The sequence below is a fragment of the Macrobrachium nipponense genome, chromosome 15 (assembly GCF_015104395.2).
Source record: "Macrobrachium nipponense isolate FS-2020 chromosome 15, ASM1510439v2, whole genome shotgun sequence".
Lineage (NCBI taxonomy): Eukaryota > Metazoa > Arthropoda > Malacostraca > Decapoda > Palaemonidae > Macrobrachium > Macrobrachium nipponense.
In genome coordinates, this window is record NC_087208.1 from 1,518,829 (window position 1) to 1,537,456 (window position 18,628).

An 18,628-nucleotide genomic window follows, 5' to 3' on the forward strand; every position below is an offset into this window, starting at 1 on the left:
CTCAAATTATTAACATTTGAAAAATTTATTCAGTTTTTTTACTACTGATTTGAGTGTTAACAAGAAATCTACTTCTTTGGCTTAAAATAATTTCAAATTAATTTCAAAAATTTTATTTATTACCTTTTCATAAAAATGAACTAAATGAATATAGAGATCTAGAGGATTTCTAGAGTACTGAAGAAAAATATGGAGTAATCTAGAGGATCCGTGCTATACATCTGAAGTAAAGGTTCTGAAATGAGTTGGCAACTGGGTGATGGACGATTAAGTTCAGTAATGTTATTGCAGCCATCGTGTATAGACGTGTGATCACCTGACCCTGAAATTTCGTTTTCATTGTGCCAAGGACAACTTTGATTGCCTATCCATATTTCTGTTATAGAAAACAGGTAATACTTCATATTTTTCATACATTCAGATGAGTCGGTGAGCGTCACTCATTCACTCATGCTGCTACACGAGGTGATGAGCTGCTCTCTAAAGCTGGCTTTGAGCAACCTAAGCAACCGAGCATTTCGTGTTGGTGTGTCGTGAGCAGCGGAAAATTCCTTACATTTCACTCTGTTTGAACGGATATTAAAGGATTACATGTACAGACATTGAATAATAAACCCTGACGTTTCGGGGCATATACTGAATCGACCTGGATGTCTTTTAAAGGCATTTCATGAGCATAGGCCTACTGATACTTTGCAAATGTAAAGAGACACGTCTGAAAGTGAATCTTCCTTATGGAGCCTTATCAGAAGCATAGTACCACAAACAAATAATCATTTTTCTTTGATGAAACAAAAATCAAAACCAACAATTCCTTATTAATGATTACTTATCTTGAAGTAGTTTTCACTAGCTAAAGTATTAGGCCTAGCATAGGAGGGAAACCCATGTTCTACCACCTGTTGCTTCTGTTCAAAATGTAAATGAGAATGTTTGTGAACATTAGCTGAAGATATATACCATACGACTATTGTTGTTTTCGATACTTGCAGGTATAAGATAGAATTTGGAATAATGCACATAAGAGACATCTCCAATGAAGTCCAAAGGAAAACTGGTTTATTACCATCACAAGGGGGACCCTGGTAAACTGAAGCGATGAGTCACCAACTTATGCTTCGTCGTCACTGGTAGGTCTAACGTTGAACTTTTTATTCCTGCATTGTACTTTAAATACATTAAACTGTGAAAATGATTGTGCATAGGAATGAAAAGTTGGTAATAGATATGACCCCATTCAAAATCTGTATGCCTACATTGATGTGCAGAATATGTGTTCGAATGTAGACGCGTGCGCGGGCGCGCGCGCGTGTGTGTCTGGTTTAACATTTGTCGGAGGATTTGACTGTAGTATCCGACTTCTTTGCATTATTTTGATAGCTTTCTGGAATTTCACGATTTATTGCAACAGTATTGAAATCATGCTCTATAATCTGCATATAATTCTGTCATGTTACCTTGATTTTCAATATATATATATATATATATATATATATATATATATATATATATATATATATATATATATATATGTGTGTGTGTGTGTGTGTGTGTGTGTTTCTTTTTTTTTCTTACTTTCTTTCTTTCTTTCTTTCCTGGTCTCTCTGTAAGGTATATTCTCTACTTTCGTACTTGGATATACGTTCTTGCAGTAATTTTGGTTTTTACGGTGCGAGTGGACTGCGGCTCTTGTAGAGGAATTCTTTTGCGTAAAAAATTTTCTTCTTATTTTACATCACATTTACTTAGATTTTACTTGAACATCATATTTTGCTCTGAAGGACTTAAAATTCCAAGTTTAATCTATTGATCTACTGCCTAAGAAAGTAGAGTAAATAAAGTTATAGGTTGTCTCAATACCACTTATTTCGAAAGAGGTTTTTCCGTATAATATCCCTCTTTCCTCCCGTCTGGCGTTTGACAGAAGTTCCCGATTAATCTTGAGGGATCGTCCGTCCAATATTCAGCCCAAAAATCAAATCTTGGTGTTGGAGGGAGAAATCTGATTCTGTCCTTTTCCCTTATCGAACATCATTCAATTCTTGTCACTAAGAATTGATCTCTCTCTCTCTCTCTCTCTCTCTCTCTCTCTCTCTCTCTCTCTGATATAGCGAAGTATAATAAGTCATGAATCCTAGGGCTATAATTTCTGTGAAACCATTCTCATGAAGATGTTACAGTAGACAAGAAATCGAACGTCCCCCGAGTCATTACTATTTTTCTTATTCGCTTTTAAATGTTGTTTATCGTCTTCTCTTCATCTGTATTTTTCTGTTTGTTTTTTATCTCTTTGTCTATTTTATGAACGTCAAAGTACATGCTTACTCGTAACAGTATCAGCATTTTTCTACTTATATTTATATATATTATAATGATTATATAATATTTATATTAATATATATATGTAGGTATGTATGTTATGTTTATGCTATGTTGTATGTATATGTATGTGTGTGTGTATATATATGAAAAATATTCTTTTCTAAGAAGCTAGTTTCTTATACAATTCTACTTTTCACGTGAATGATTCAGCGTAGCGAAATTCGTTGATAGAATTTAAGAAAACGAAAGAGAGGGGCACAATGATGCGTAAAATCCTGAATGTTTCCATACTCCAACTTTTTTCCTTTCAACTTTTAAATAAAGTGTTTAAGCCAACGTTTATGAGTACACTCGCATTCTGAAATTAACCGCTAAACATCTTCAAAAATATGAATTTAACTCAAAACTAAATTGTAATAAAAGAAGCAAAAAATAAATAAATAGATGAATAAACGGTGCATGCTCCAGAACTTTTAATCGAGTTTCTGCTTTCAAATACAAAAATCCTCGTTGGACGAGTGGTTTACGAGCTCTCCTACCAATTTGGAAGTCGTGAGTTCGATTTCCTGCTCGGCCAACGTTGAATCAGAGGAATTTATCTATTGTGTTTAGAAATTCATTTCTCGAAATAATGTGGTTCGGATCCCACAATAAGCTGTAGGTCCCGTTGCTAGGTAACCAGTTGGTTCCTAGCCACGTAAAAATATCTATAGTCCTTCTGGCCAGCCCTAGGAGAGCTGTTAATCAGCTCAGTGGTCTGGTAAAACTAAGATATACTCAACTTTGCTTTCAGATGCAGGTGAGAAGACGAAGGACGCTTTGTATAGCTCCCAGCTGCTTGAGATTAGCAATTCTGCACTTTGGCTCATTGGTTACATGTTCAGAAGATTTATATATGACTTTATTTTGCAGATAATTTAAGATCCATGGCAGCTATGATCTTGTAGTTGTATTATACTTGAGTAACTTTTTTTCCTTTCTTATCTTTTATCTTGCAGCTTTCGACATCCCTCTGCGTATTCACTCCTCAAGCGATTCCATATCAGTGACTTGGGTCAGTTGAAGTGCGTAGAGGAAAAACGAATTGTCGACCTTACAGCTACTCCTGCACCAGTGTCTAAGGTTAGTGACTGCTATAAGACCCTTACGAGTACTTTCCACTTGGGCACCTTCGTAAACTACACGGGGAAGACAAATCTAATTGTTTAAATTCTTCTTCGGCTTCAGTTGTTTTGAGACCACCTCCTCGTTGTTGTGGTTTTAGACTTTCACCAAAATAATCCAGATTAAACATTTCTGTAAATAAACTTATCCTGCTCTGGTCAAAGGCTCCAGCAACTTCCTTTATTCTTCGTCGTTTACTGAACTGGTTAGTTTTCCTCCTTGGGCGTGCTAAAGAAGTCTCCTCTTATTTCTCTTAGTATTAAATTTCATCAATATCTTCATACAAATCACCCTCCCCTGTCCTTTTCTTTCCTAGTTTATTTGGTAATCACTCATCCTTCATTCTGTTAAAAATATTTTCCTGGTAAAAATCTCTGAACATCAAATTACTCCGTAAAGTACCTCTGAAAAAAATATCTCAAGTTTTAGCATAACTTGCTACAATTCACCCGATTTAAGCTTTTATAAACTTAAGCTCTGAAACTTTGGCTTTAAACGCTCGAGGGTCTTGCAGAGAAAATGATGTTGTCTGTGGAAAAATGAAAATTTATAAAAGAACGCGAGTTTCCTCTAATTGATGTAATAGGGGCATGAGAAACTGAGCGCATGTGAGATGAACATCTTTGAAAGATATCAGAAGTTGGAAACTTATATTTGGGAAACGATGATATAACTAGTTTTCCCTTTCACTTTTTGGCGGACGTTGATAAAAGCAAAGATAAGCTTCATTATCCCGATACATTTTGCCACAATGAAGCAGTCATTTATTGGAATTAACACTCGGAGATGGGTAGCTTTTAGATACAGTGTGAAAAAGGTCGAAAGGAAACTAATCAAGCCTCTTTTCCCAAATTATTGAGTTGCTTAAATGAGAAAGCAAATAGGAAGGTGACCATAATATATACAAAACCTATTATTTATCTACAGATGTCAGCTGTTTAAAGTTGCTTTCCCCGTGTAATAAACATATCTGTAAGAGTCAGCAGATGTTACATAGATCTTTGGAAACGGAAACGTGTTGCGATATCTTTGCATATCCGTGGTAAAGCTACATCAATTTTCTCTAAACCCTGCTCAAGAAAGAAAAAACAACTATTAATTTCTCTATTTTCTGGATAAACAGCATCAAAGCCTTTCACAAATTTCGACAGTCATTTTGGCAAAACTTACAGCAGACAGTGAGTTAAAATTGTTCTCTGAAAATACCGTTTGGAAGCGAGTTTTCGTGATAAATGGCCATCACTCCATCTTTGTTCCTCCGCCAATTTTAGTACAATGTGTTCATGTTATTGAAACTGAACGAACAACATAATGGGCGGTGAGCATTTTCTAAAGTGGGGCAAGGATACCTCGACGCCATCTTCGTATCAAATTTTGCCTGGCTGTTGCTTAATAAACGATTCTCTTTGAGTAAAGTGAAGTTGGCTGTTGCTGCGTCCTTTCGGAACCATGAGTTGTCAGGCAAAAATGTTAACATAATATTGAGTCTAAAGTTTGATAATACATCTAAGGATATATCATGAGGAATTATAATGGATATTCTCAATGTTAGAGTTCGAATTCCTTGACGGAAAAATAAGAACTTGGTTCTTTACTTTAAAATAGCTAGAAGTACAGTAATAAGAACAAAATGACGGAGTTGTATATAACACTTAAGAATGAGCGAAGAGTTTGTTAATGCCATCGACAAATGCTAAACACTCTGTACAACAGTTTTCTGTCCCTGAAACACAAATTAACGCTGAAAGCAAAAGAGAAGAGAAAGGAATGTACCCGTTTACATTTCCTAGAACAGCCACGCAGCCAGAGAGACACTTTACTAGGAAAGTTGGTCCTTAAATTCTGCGGAGATTGGCTGTTGTCTCCGGGGGAGGATCTCGAGGATCTTCCCTCGGGTGTTCAGTGCCACGAGGAAGGAAACGCCTCTTCCTTCCTTATTGGTCCTTTGTGTGTGTGTATATATATATATATATATATACTATATATATAAATATATATATATATATATATACATATATATATATATATATATATATATATATATATATATTATATATATATATATATATAGTATATATATATATACTATATATATATTATATATATATGATATATATATATAGATATATATATATCATATAATATAGTATATTATAATGTATATATATATAATATATATATATTAATATATCTATATCTACTCTATTATCTATATATATCTATATATATGTCTAGCATTTATATAATATAGATATACTATATATATATAATCATATACATCATACATACATAACATATCCATACATACATACATACATACATACATATATATGTGTGTGTGTATTTGCGTGCATGGGATGGTGTTTATAAAGATATTTGCCTACCAAATCATTAAAAAATAGAGAAAAATTAAAATAGAAATAAATAATAAATGTATATATGAAATAGAGAAAAATCAATTTAATAACAGAAAAAAAACTGGACATAAATAAATTCACGAAAACATGTCCCGTCAGCAATGAGATAATGAAAGCCGAATTAAGACTCCTTGAAAAATGTCTTGAGGAAAATTCATCTCAGTAGGCAGAAAAAAACCAGTAATGGTATTTCAATATAAATGTCTAGAACACCTGGAAAGAAGCACTTGGAGAAGTAGTAAGCAGCTCTGACCATCCAGGAGGTAAATTAAGTCGATCATTCCGGCTGCCCCACCCACCACCCGACCCACCAATAAATCTCCCACTCGGGTAATGGTCGACTAGGCGAAGTGAAATATAATGTAATTAAAGCGGTGTTTCATTTTGAGAATTATTCTCCGACTTGTCAGCCCAAATTAAAACGCCATATGTTTGGGAAGGGGGCGGGTGAGAAGGTTCTTCCCTGCTTGTGTAGAGAAAGACTGGCCAACAACAGAAGATTTGGAAATATTGCTTGTCATATGGTCGACTCCTACAACGGTAACTGTAATTTGCTTCATACAGGTTGACACACATCCAAAAATAAAAGCTTTTTACATCCGAGAGCCTAAGGAAGAACAAGAAGAAAGAATAAAGGTAATGTTCATCACGGAATTGAAACACAAAATGAATAAATAAATAAATAAATAAACAGCAAAACAAAAAACGAATAGTGATAAACCCAACTACATCGGTAGAGCCAACTGTGATGAAGTGAAGATTCGTGACATCAAATGACAAGCCAACGGTGTTTTACAAGACGAAATATGAATTCTAAAAAACATCAGTCGAATATTTACTCTTCCATCAAATGAAAAATTAGGTTAAAAGCCAAACAAAAAGGAAACACATAAAGGGCATATCTGCTCTTTCATTTCCTCTAACAAATAATCAGACCCAAATACTCGCAAATACACATTCTGCCCAAAACTCGCTTGGGTCGTTGACTGTTGTCTGGAGGAGAAGAACCAAGGGCTTTTCCTTCGGGCGTTCAATGCCAGAGGCATCGCCTCGACGCTCTTTATTGGATGCCTGTAAAAGCTTTCCTTTCTCTCTCTCTCTCTCTCTCTCTCTCTCTCTCTCTGTTAACTTATCCTCCCTTTTTATTAATCAGAGACTTTTCTGTCTCCATGAACAAGAATGTCTTCCACATTTTGCTTTTTTTTTAAAGGAAATCTAATAGAAAAATAATTGCATTTTATCCACCAAAAAACCTTGCCACGTCGACATTGTGCAAGGGCCAGTGCTGGTATAAGGCCAGCTACTAAACCTCTGATGAATTATAGTTCTAGTTCCTCCAAGTTCTAAACCTTGGAGGAATTATAGTTGTTATTCCTCCAAGTTCTAAACCTTAGAAGAGTTATAGTTCTTCCAAGTTCTAAACCTTGGAGGAATTATAGTTATTATTCCTCCAAGTTCTAGACCTTGGAGGAATTATAGTTGTTATTCCTCCAAGCTCTAAACCTTAGAAGAGTTATAGTTCCTCCAAGTTCTAAACATTGGAGGAATTATAGTTATCATTCCTCCAAGTTCTAAACCTTGGAGGAATTATAGTTGTTATTCTTCCAAGCTCTAAACCTTGGAGGAATTATAGTTATCATTCCTCCAAGTTCTAAACCTTAGAAGAGTTATAGTTCCTCCAAGTTCTAAACATTGGAGGAATTATAGTTATTATTCCTCCAAGTTCTAAACCTTGGAGGAATAACAGTTATTATTCCTCCAAGTTCTAAACCAACCACGAGCTGTGTTTTGTCGTATGTATGTATATAATATATAAATGTATGTATGTATATGTATATTACTTCTGAAATATGTTTGTCCTCATTTCATCAGATAAGGGGATAAATATCGGAGTGACTCTAAATAGCTGTGGTCTTATAGTTATTTCGTTTTACCAGCGAAGGTTCAGGTTTCAAATCCTTTGCAAGACACAACACCCTTTGCACATTACATGAAATTCAATTGTGCCTGTCTTATCTAAACAATGACTTGGATACCTGACAGTCAGTCTAATGTAGTGGATCGTAAAGAGGTTCGAAAAGCAAAGGTTTTGCAACTTCATCTCAAAGAAGAGAGAGAGAGAGAGAGAGAGACGTGAGCATTAATGAGTCAGCAAATGCTCATAAGGAATACATATACGATGGATATACGTATACAACACTGGCAATCTAGTGCCATGTCAACTACATAACTTCCAAAAACTCCACAACCATTAGCGAAATAACCACACCAACTGGTAAGAACAAGAACGTCAAAGGTTCAATCAAGAATCCAATATAACTTCACCCGCCTTTATTGGACATCTCAGATTACGAAAAATCAGTGAGAAACGATACAACGGCTCGGTTTAAATGATCCCCTGTCTGGGTTAATTCAGCGGGTTATGTCGACAACAGATATGAAAAAGGAAATGAACAATCATCATCCAAAAATCCGCAGTCCATCTATGCGCCATTAACCCCATATCCCCCGGCCACAATATCCCAAACAAACGCAGCCACGTTAATTCCCCGCCGAGTTACCAATTAAACGCGCTGGCTTCCACTCGGGTCGTGATCGTCCGAACGAAGTGAAATATTATTCGATTAAGTATCATTTCATTTTGGGAATGAACAGGGCTGCCGGCTTGGCAGGACTGATTAAAACACTGAACATAGCTGTAATGAGATGTGATGATATTTACATGAAATGCTCCGTCTTGTGATGCCCAGACAAACATCTGATTAGGATGAGATTCTTCCGGAATTATAGATTAATTCCTGAAATGATCAAACCGATGTTAGTTAGTTTTTTAAAGAATGGTTATATCTCCTTTAGACATCTAATTTATTTCGTGTCTATTTCTGAACCGTCCAGTAAAGAAGATCATTTTCTAATGTGAGAGAAGATTTATAACCGTTATTCAATCATATTAAAGAATATGTATAAATAATAACAGATAATATCAATAGCTGAATTATTAATCGTAAGGGCTACAAGATTTGCCTGTGCAAATGAATATCATAATATATTGCCGAGCTTTCCCAGACGTTACCAGTTATACACAATTTCAGAAATGATGACTTCTCCCTTCTTCCCTTTCGCAAGAGTCTGCTACATTTCCTTTAGTGAAAATTTTGTTTTCAATGACAGTTTTTATCTCAAGAAAGGCCTCCTCTGTTAGTGATTTCAGTCTCTGTCAGGACGTTTCTACATGGTCATTTAGACAAACAAGTGTTTCTAAATCATTCACATCATTTCATTTCAAAACCTTCTTAATCCTGATGAACTTTCTTTTTTCTTCTTATATTTAATCAAGTGGTTCTTGTTTTGTCGTAATAAAATGAAGGTTTTCCGAGGGGTCGCTTGGGTATTTTATGTATGGTACTCGTGCCCACATTAATATGCCCTTACCGTTTATCATCAGTGAAAGGAGATATACAAATAGGATTTCTGATTAGATATCATTGGAAAACCTTTGATGTCTACATTGTATTATTTTCTATTTTGGTTAACTACCCTTTTATTTCATTTTATCCCTTTGTATTCTCACGTCATCTCATTACTGCCAACTATTTCATGTGGTACTCAATAGAGAACGAGCCCTTTCAATTAGAGCTTTTTCATTCATTATTATCCGACTCTGATCATTAATTTTGTTTCTATATATAGAGATCCGGAAGGAAAAGATACAACGATAAGAAGTATGTCGCCAGTTCAGTTATTCAGTTAGTTATCGAGGTCGGTCAGATAAAGCGCGTCTCCTTTGTACGTCTTCGACGTCCCTCACCTATCGCATTGGAATCGAGAATTCGGAAATGTTATCCTTTGGGGATTTTTTATTCCTTGTTTTTCAATCCTGGTGAATCCTCGGCATCCTTTGGCGTTTCTTGGCTCTTTCCGGTTCCTCGGAGTGAGAGAAAAGTCAGACATCAGAAGAGGAAATGAGATCACCGAAGGTCCTCCTGTTCTGTGAGGTCGAGGCAAATTTTCTTACGGTTTTTATTGCATGCATTTTCGGTGCATGGGCCTCTTAACAACAATGAATGTATAATTGTATTTACGTTCCTTACTCTAACCTCGTCAGACGACCATCGAAGGAAAATCGCCGAAAGTAACGTGAGAACGTTAGTTCGACGTGATCTGTTGGCCAATTCAGGTCATCAGAAGCTTCCAGTTACCGACATGGGATGTATGTGTGTTGTGTATGCACTTGTACGTATGTATGTGTGTTTGTAAAAGGAACCAGGATTCGATGACTGCTGAGCTGAATCAGGGTGCGACTTCAGTCGATTCAAAAGACGAAAAGTTGAATGATAAAACTTGCCTTCAGCACCTTCCCTTGACGCGTGACGAGAGATAGACAGACAGACAGACACCACCTTCCTTTCCCGGTTTTCCTTCTTCCTTTGTCCGTTATTCTTTTTTTTTTTTACCTTTTTGCTTTGAGATTCTATTTTATGATATGTCTAGTTAAATTCTTTCATTTCCCCTTTTTTCTTATTCTACTCTTCAATCTTTGATGCTTTATAATTAGGTCAGACGTTCAACTGTAAAACGTCGTCACTCTGAAATATTGAAAGTAGCATGAACATAATATCGCTACCACCATTCGAGTGGCTAAACTCCCATTGTTTTAACGGAAATGTCAACTTTAAGGTTCCAATACGTTACTAAAGACTCGAGCCATTATCTCAATAGAGTCTAAACTTCCCAGAAATTCAATGAAGATGTCGTCCATAAGGCTTGATAATCAGATGGGCCATGAGAGTGTCAAGCCAACATTGTCGTGGAGTCGAAATTCCTCGGTCACTTAGTGGCGCCTTCGCCATGACAGACTCCCTGTCCCTGACGAGGGAATTAAGAAACGTGAACTAATAAAACTGCGATAAGGGGAAGTGTACGTAACGCAATAATGACGTCATGTGACGTCACCAAGATATTGTATTATCATTGGTCAGGAGGATATATAACACCGATCAGCGGAAGAATGGAAGGAAATAAAAAGAGCGAAAAAAAACTTGAACTTAATAAGTGATGAGTGATAATGATCATGATAGTCATTAAACATTTTGGAGGGAAATCCTACTTTGAAATGAATTTTTTATAGCAATTTAATATCAGCAGTGGACTTTTGCATTTTCATTCCGCGCTTAGTGCATTTTCAAATCTGAATTCGTTATTGTTTGTTTGTATGGCGCTTTTACGTTGCATGGAACCAGTGGTTATTCAGCAACGGGACCAACGGCTTTACGTGACTTCCGAACCACGTCGAGAGTGAACTTCTATCACCAGAAATACCCATCTCTCACTCCTCAATTGAATGGCCGAGAATCAAACCCGCGACCACCGAGGTGGGACGCCAACACCATACCAACCACGCCACTGAGGTGCTTGAATTCGTTATTGATTGCGTACTTAACACATTAAACAGTCTCCAGTACATGTAAAGATAAAATACAGAGGCAGCAAAGGACTATCTCTCTCTCTCTCTCTCTCTCTCTCTCTCTCTCTCTCTCTCTCGGAGTGCGAGAAGCTAGTGAGTGGCTGCTAACAAAGGGAACTCGTATATTTAATTGATTTAATTGTACGGTAATGGAGTCTTGTACAAGGGGGCCCCTTCGTGAATAGGATATAAATTTTCTGTGAACGTTGACAGAGAGAAAGAAAGAGAGTTAGGATGTACAGAACTGTTCTTAAAAGATGTGTAACATCTTTAGATGTCATGTACAGGTGTGTCGCAGTAGAACATATTGGTAGGCTTAATGGTGAACTGAACAATAGTACCGAGATAAATCGAGGAACCTCAGTTGCAGCAACTTTCTCAAACAAACCGACAACGCTTGGACTTCTCTCCTCTCTCTCTCTCTCTCTCTCTCTCTCTCTCTCTCCTCTCTCTCCTCCTCTCCTCCTCCCACCAGCAATCCTCCTCTTCTTCTTCTCCCATTTCTAACATTATTTTATAATGTATCATATTCCATCACCTTCCGTAGTACGCTACTACCCATCCCTTCCCTCACCAGCTTCTCGTATGAATAAACAGTCAATTTATTAATCGGCTATTAAAAACTTATTAAACTGCACTTTGTAAATGATCTCTTCATGGCTGACACGATGCGCGTGAAAGCAGGATCTTATTAATGACGTCATATCATTAAGGCGAATTTGTGTGCCAATAAATAAGCTGGAAATTCTCAGCTTAAGGCCTTAAGCCCTTAAGCAATCGGGCCGGTGGAGGTCGCTCTTGTAGGAGAGACAGTGTTGCCAATGTTGGGTAACTGCAAGGACCCTCTGTCTGAGGGGTTCTTGCCCTGTTGTTATTTATATTTAGGAGATATTATTTGAAGTCCAAGTTCTAGGCTGAGAACGCTGATTCATGTTAACTGGTGTCTCAGTGACAAAGGTTAGCGATGCCGGAATCTAAACATATTGCAGGCTATAAGAATCTTTGGTAAAAGATTATGAACATTTATAGTATCTTATACTTTTCTATCTACTGTGTATCATTATCTTCCTTTCCCTCATCTATGGCGTCAGATAATTTAGAACCAATCAGTCAGTTTTTTCCATCCTTGGCTTCTATATTAGCGTCCTGTGCCACTCAATAATCCACTGATAAGGTACCAGAATATGATTCGATAAAATATGGCAATTTCCCAACTGAAATCAAAATGATATCCATGCAAACATGAACGAACGAACTAACAAACAAACACAAACACAATACCGGTCGCTCCCGAAGCGTCAACCTCGACAGAATTATGCAAATGACTCCTATCATATTATTGGGCGTCGCTTTCAGAGGATTTGTTTCACTGAAATGGAATGCAAACATTTTCTCGCTTTCAAAGGACGTTTTCCTTTTGATGCTTTTGGGGGAAAACAGGCGAGAGATCAAATGGAGCCTCCGTCATATTTTATTATCAGAGGAAAAAGATTAAAATGGATATAAGTAGAAAACTAAAACCGCAGATTATGGCTTGCCATTTCGGCAGCCTAACTCATGATGGGATGAATGTTATTTCATTCAGACTTTAATTATCTCTCCCTTTGGTCACTCGGACGGCAAAGTACACACTGCCATCCTTTTTGGGTGCAATTAATCTCCTGCAATTAGTATTTTGCTTCATCATTCCAGGATCGCCATTTTAAATTATTTTATTCATACAATTATGAAGATTTCCTGAGGTCTGCCATTTGTCTTGTTTATTTCATTTTCTATTTCCAAGCAGTCGTGGGGAACTTCAATTATATGAAACTATTATAATAAATAACTCTGCTTATATTATTAAATTATACAGAGGGACAAAATTTGGCTGTTCAAAATATAAGTTATTCTTTATTTCACATTCTTTATTTCACATACATTAAACAGCCATTAGAAAAATAAAATAGAGGAGTTAGAGCAATGACATAATTACTCTAAAGACAGCACCTAATTTCCCATATTTCCACCCAAAAAGAATAATGGGCTACTTAGTTCAGGAACTGAGAGGTGAAGATTCCACAAAACATCACAACTTGGTCTAAAAATAGATATCCACATTTCCCTTTTGTTTTCTCTGAGGAAGGAAAATACGCGAGGTACCTATCCTGTAACATTAAAAATACAGAAGGCATTTATCCCCCCCCCCCCCCCCCCCACCCCCCCCCCCCCCCCCTTTCTCTAATGCGGAAAATTCTGGTGACTGGGACACGATGGGAAGTTAGTAGCCTTGCTATATGATTTTTATTTTTTTGCTTATTTCTCCCTTACGCCATAAATATTCCTTTTTTTTTTAATTCCAGCTATTTCTTCTGATTTTATTGGTTTTTATTTTCCTCTCGAGAGAGGTCAGAATCGCAATCGTCACCTGCTACGGTTTTTTTTTTTTTTTTTTTTTACTCTCTCTCCCTCGCCCTTCGCTTTCCTGCGTAGAAGATGTCCTTCTCCTTGTCTGCCTATCACACAAAAGCATTCCATTCTATCGAGGTGAAAAAAGTATCTTCAGTATTTTTCCTCTTTTCCATAAAAAAATTTGCTTCGCAGCATTTGTATTTGTAGAACAGCTATCCAGATCGTAACTCAATTTATTTATTTGTATTAATTTGTATTTACTTATTTATATTTATTTATTTCTTTTTATTTATTTATTTTATTCATTTATTTGTCTTTAATTTTTTTATTTTTATTGTTTATTTATTTATTTAGTTTTATTTATTTCTTATTTTTTATTTATTTATTTTATTTATTTCTTTATTTGCTTTTATTTATTTTTTTAGTTTATTTTTATTTATTTTTATCCATTTCCATATTTTATTTTAGTCATATTTTTTATTTTATTTTCATTTACTTTATTATTTATTTTTATTCATTTTCATTTACTTATTTATTTTTTAATTATATATATTTATTTTTATTTATTTATTTATTTATATACTTTTATTTATTTATTTATTGTTTATTATTTATTTATTTTTTTATTTACTTTTATTGATTTATTTATTCTTATTTTTTTTTATTTATTTTTTATTCATTTAGTTAATTTTTATTCATTTTATTTATTTTTATTTTTATTTATTTTTATTTTATTTATTTTTATTTATTTTTTGTATTTATTCATTCAATGTTATTTATTAGCTATTTGTTTTTATTATTTAATTATATTAATTAATCAATTTATTTGTTTATTTTGTTTTATTTATATACTTTTTATTTGTTTATTTATCTTATTTATTTATTTATTTTTATTATATATTTATTTATTTTTTTTTTATGTTTATTATATATTTTTTTATTTACTTTTGGGTATCTATTTTATTATTTTTATTATATTTAATTTATTTTATTTATTCATTTATTCATTTTGTCTTTATTTATCTGACTTACTTTTTATTGAATTGATTGATTGATTTATTTATTTTTTATTTGTTTATTTATTTATTTATTTATTTATTTTTATTTAGTTTATTTTATTTTTTATCTGTTTATTTATTTACTTTTTTTTTTTTACTTTGAATGATTTATTTATCTAGTTATTTTATTTCTATTATTTATTTAATTTTTATATTTACTTATTTTTATTATTTAATTTATTTATTTTATTTACTTATTTTATTTATTTTGTTTTTATTTATTTATTTTATTTATTTACTTATATTCTTTTTATTTTTATTTAGTTTATTTTTTATTTATTTTATTTTTTTATTTTATTTTTTTATTATTTATTTTTTTTTATATTTTTTTTAATTTATTTTTTATTTATTTATTTATTTTATTTATTTTTTAGTTATGTTTATTTATTTATTTTTTTTATTTTATTTCATTTTATTTATATTTATTTATTTTTTATTTATTCTTTATTTATTTTTTTATTTTATTTATTTCATTTATCTTTTATTTATTTCTTTTTTTAAAAAATATTTTTTAAATTTTAAAAAAAAAAAAATTTATATATAAATTATAATATTTTATATATATTATTTTATATTTAATATATATTTATATATTTAAAATAAATTTTTATAATATTTATATATATTTTTTTTATATTTATTTTCTATTTATTTTTTATTGTTTTTTATTTATTTATTTTTAAAAAATTGTTATTTTATTTATATTTTTTTATTTATTTTTTTTTTTTTTTATGCTTTATTTATTATTTTTATTTTATTTATTTTTTTTTTTAATACTATTTATTTTATTTATTATTTAATTTTTCTATTTTTTATATTTTTATTTAATTAAAAAAAAAATATTTCATTTAGTTTTATTATATTTTTTATTGATTTTTTTATATCTATATTTATTTTTTTTATCTATATATATATATTATTGTATATTTATTTACTTTTATTTATTATATATTTATTTATATTTATTTATTTTTTTTGACTTATTTATTTATTTATTAACTTATTTTTAATTTATTTATTTATTGATTATTTATTTATTTGATTTACGTTTATTTGTTTGTTATTTTTGAGTGATTAGTTTATTATTTTTTTTATTTTTATCTAATTATTTTAATATATTTATATTTATTTATTTATTATTTATTTACTTATTTATTATTTTGATTCATTGATTTATTTTTATTTATTTTCATTTATTTATTTATCTCTATTTATTTATATTTATTTATTTATTTTTAGTTATTTATTTATTTTCATTTATTTATTTATTTATTATTTATTCATCTATTAACTTTTTTATTTATTTATTCTTTATTTATTTATTATTTTTTCTTATTTCATTTATTTATTTATATTTATTTGTTGATTTATTAGTTTATTTTGATTGATTTATTTATTTTCATTTAGTTATTTATTTATTGGGATTTATTTACTTTTTATTTATTTATCTGTTATTTATTTTTATTTACTTATTTATTTTGATTTATTTACTTTTATTTATTTCTATTTATTATTATAACTATTATTTATTTTATTTATTATTTATATATGAATTTTTATTTATGTAGTATTTATTTATTTTTATTAATTTACTTATTTAGAAATTTCAATTTTATTTGCTTATATCTATTTATTTAAATTTATTTATTTATTTATTTACGTATTTTTGTTTTATTATATTTATTTATTTTTGTTTTTATTTTTATTTTTTATTTATTCATTTTTATTTATATATTTTTCATTTTATTTATATTTTCACTTATTTGGATTTATTTATTTATTCATTTATTTATTTGGTTTTATTGATTTATTTCTATTTATTCATTTTTATGTAACTAATTTTGTTTATTGACTTTATTTATTTAATTTTATTTATCTATTTATTTACTTTTGTTTATTTATTCATTTATCTTAATATATTTATTTATTTATTTATTTATTTCTATTTATTTATTTATTTATTTATTATGATTTTATATATATATATTTATGTATTTTTATTTATTTATTTATTTATTTCTAGTTATTTAATTATCTATTTATTTGCATTTATTTATTTCTTTACTTTTTATTTCTTTTTTCCATTTTGCTTCTTTTATCTTTATTTCTTTATTTATTTATTTTATTTATAATTTATTTATTTGTTTTTTTGATTGATTTACTTATTTTTACAAATTATTTTTTTTTAATGGTTTATTTTTTTATTTAATTTAATTAAATAATGTAGATTTATTTATTTTTATTTATTTATTTATTTGATTTATATATTTATTTATTTATTTTTATTTATACATTTATTTATCTTTGTTTATTTATTTATCATTACTATTTATTTAGTTTCATTATTATTTTTTATTTATATATTTATTTTCTATATTGTTTTAGTCATTATTTTATTTTATTTATTTATTTATTTATTTATATTCATTTGTATTTATCTCATTTTGTTTTTTTTTTATTTATTTTATTTGTTTATTTATTAGTTATTTATTTATTTATTTAATGATTTCTTTATTTTTAATTATATTTATGATTATTTTTATCCTTTTTTATTTATTTATTTTTATTCATTTTTAATTTTATTAATTTATTATTTATTTATTTATTTAGCTTTAATTGGTAATTTTATTTATTTTATTTTTTTGTTTATTTATTTTTTTTATTTAATTTTTTTCTATTTTTTAATTACAATTTATTTAACAAATTTTTATTTATTTATTTTAGTTTTTTTATTTATTCATTTTTATTTATTTATTTTCTATTTCCATTTATTTATTTTTTACATTATCTATTTTTATTGATTTTTTATTTATTTATTTTTTTATTTCCTTACCTTATTTATTACGTATTTATTTATTTTATTTATTTTTATTTATATATTTTTAATCTTTAATTTCATTTTTTCAAATTTTTTTTATTTACATATTATTTATTTAATTTTATTTATTTTTTTTTTATTTTAAATATTTCTTTATTCCTTTTTTTATTTTATCTTTTTTTTATTTATTTTCGTTTTTATTTATTTATTTTTTTAAATTTTTTTTTCAGTTATATTTATTTCCTTTTATTATTTATTTTTACTTATTTTTATTTTATTTACCTTTATTTTTTTCTTTATTATTTATTTTTATTTATTCCTTTTTTATTTGTTATTTATTTGTTATGTTTATTAGTTATTCAATTTAATTGTATTATTTTTATGCGTAGTTATTTATTTATTTTGATTTCATTTTCTTTTATTCTTAACATTTTATTTTTGTTTATTTTGAATTCCATTTATTTTTTATTATTTATTTTACATTTATTCAGTTTATTTCTATTTTTTTAACATTTCTACTTTATTAATTTAATTTTTTATCTTTTTATTTACATTTATTTTATTTAGTTTATTTATTATTTTTGTTTATTTACTTTATTTAGTTTTATTTAAATCTCCAATTTTATTTATTTATTTTTTTATTTATTTATTAGTATTTATTTATATTTCCTTTATTCTAATTTATTTTTATTTTTTTTATTTTGTTTATTTATTTTTATTTATTTATTTATTATTTAATTCATTTTTATTTATTTATTATTTATTTTTATTTATTTAATTTTTTTTATCTTTTATTTATTTCTTTTATTTTTATTTTTTTTATATTTTTTTATTTATTTATTTTAATTTTGATTTATTTTAGTTTATTTTTATTACATTTATTTTTATTTATTCATTTTATTTATTTTATTATTTATTTATTTATTTTATTTATTTATTCTATTTATTTTTCTTATTATTTCTTTATTTTAGTTATCTATTTCTTTATTTATTT

General features: G+C 29.3%; 1 long non-coding RNA gene across 1 annotated transcript in view; it reads left to right on the forward strand.

The window, feature by feature from the left end:
* The first annotated feature begins 288 nt into the window (after positions 1–288).
* LOC135226773 (uncharacterized) overlaps positions 289–18,628 on the forward strand; it is an 83,508-nt gene continuing 65,168 nt past the window's right edge. The window contains exons 1-3 of the long non-coding RNA XR_010317271.1: positions 289–392; positions 993–1,130; positions 3,321–3,444. This is a non-coding gene — a long non-coding RNA (uncharacterized LOC135226773). The remainder of the gene's footprint in view (positions 393–992; positions 1,131–3,320; positions 3,445–18,628) is intronic.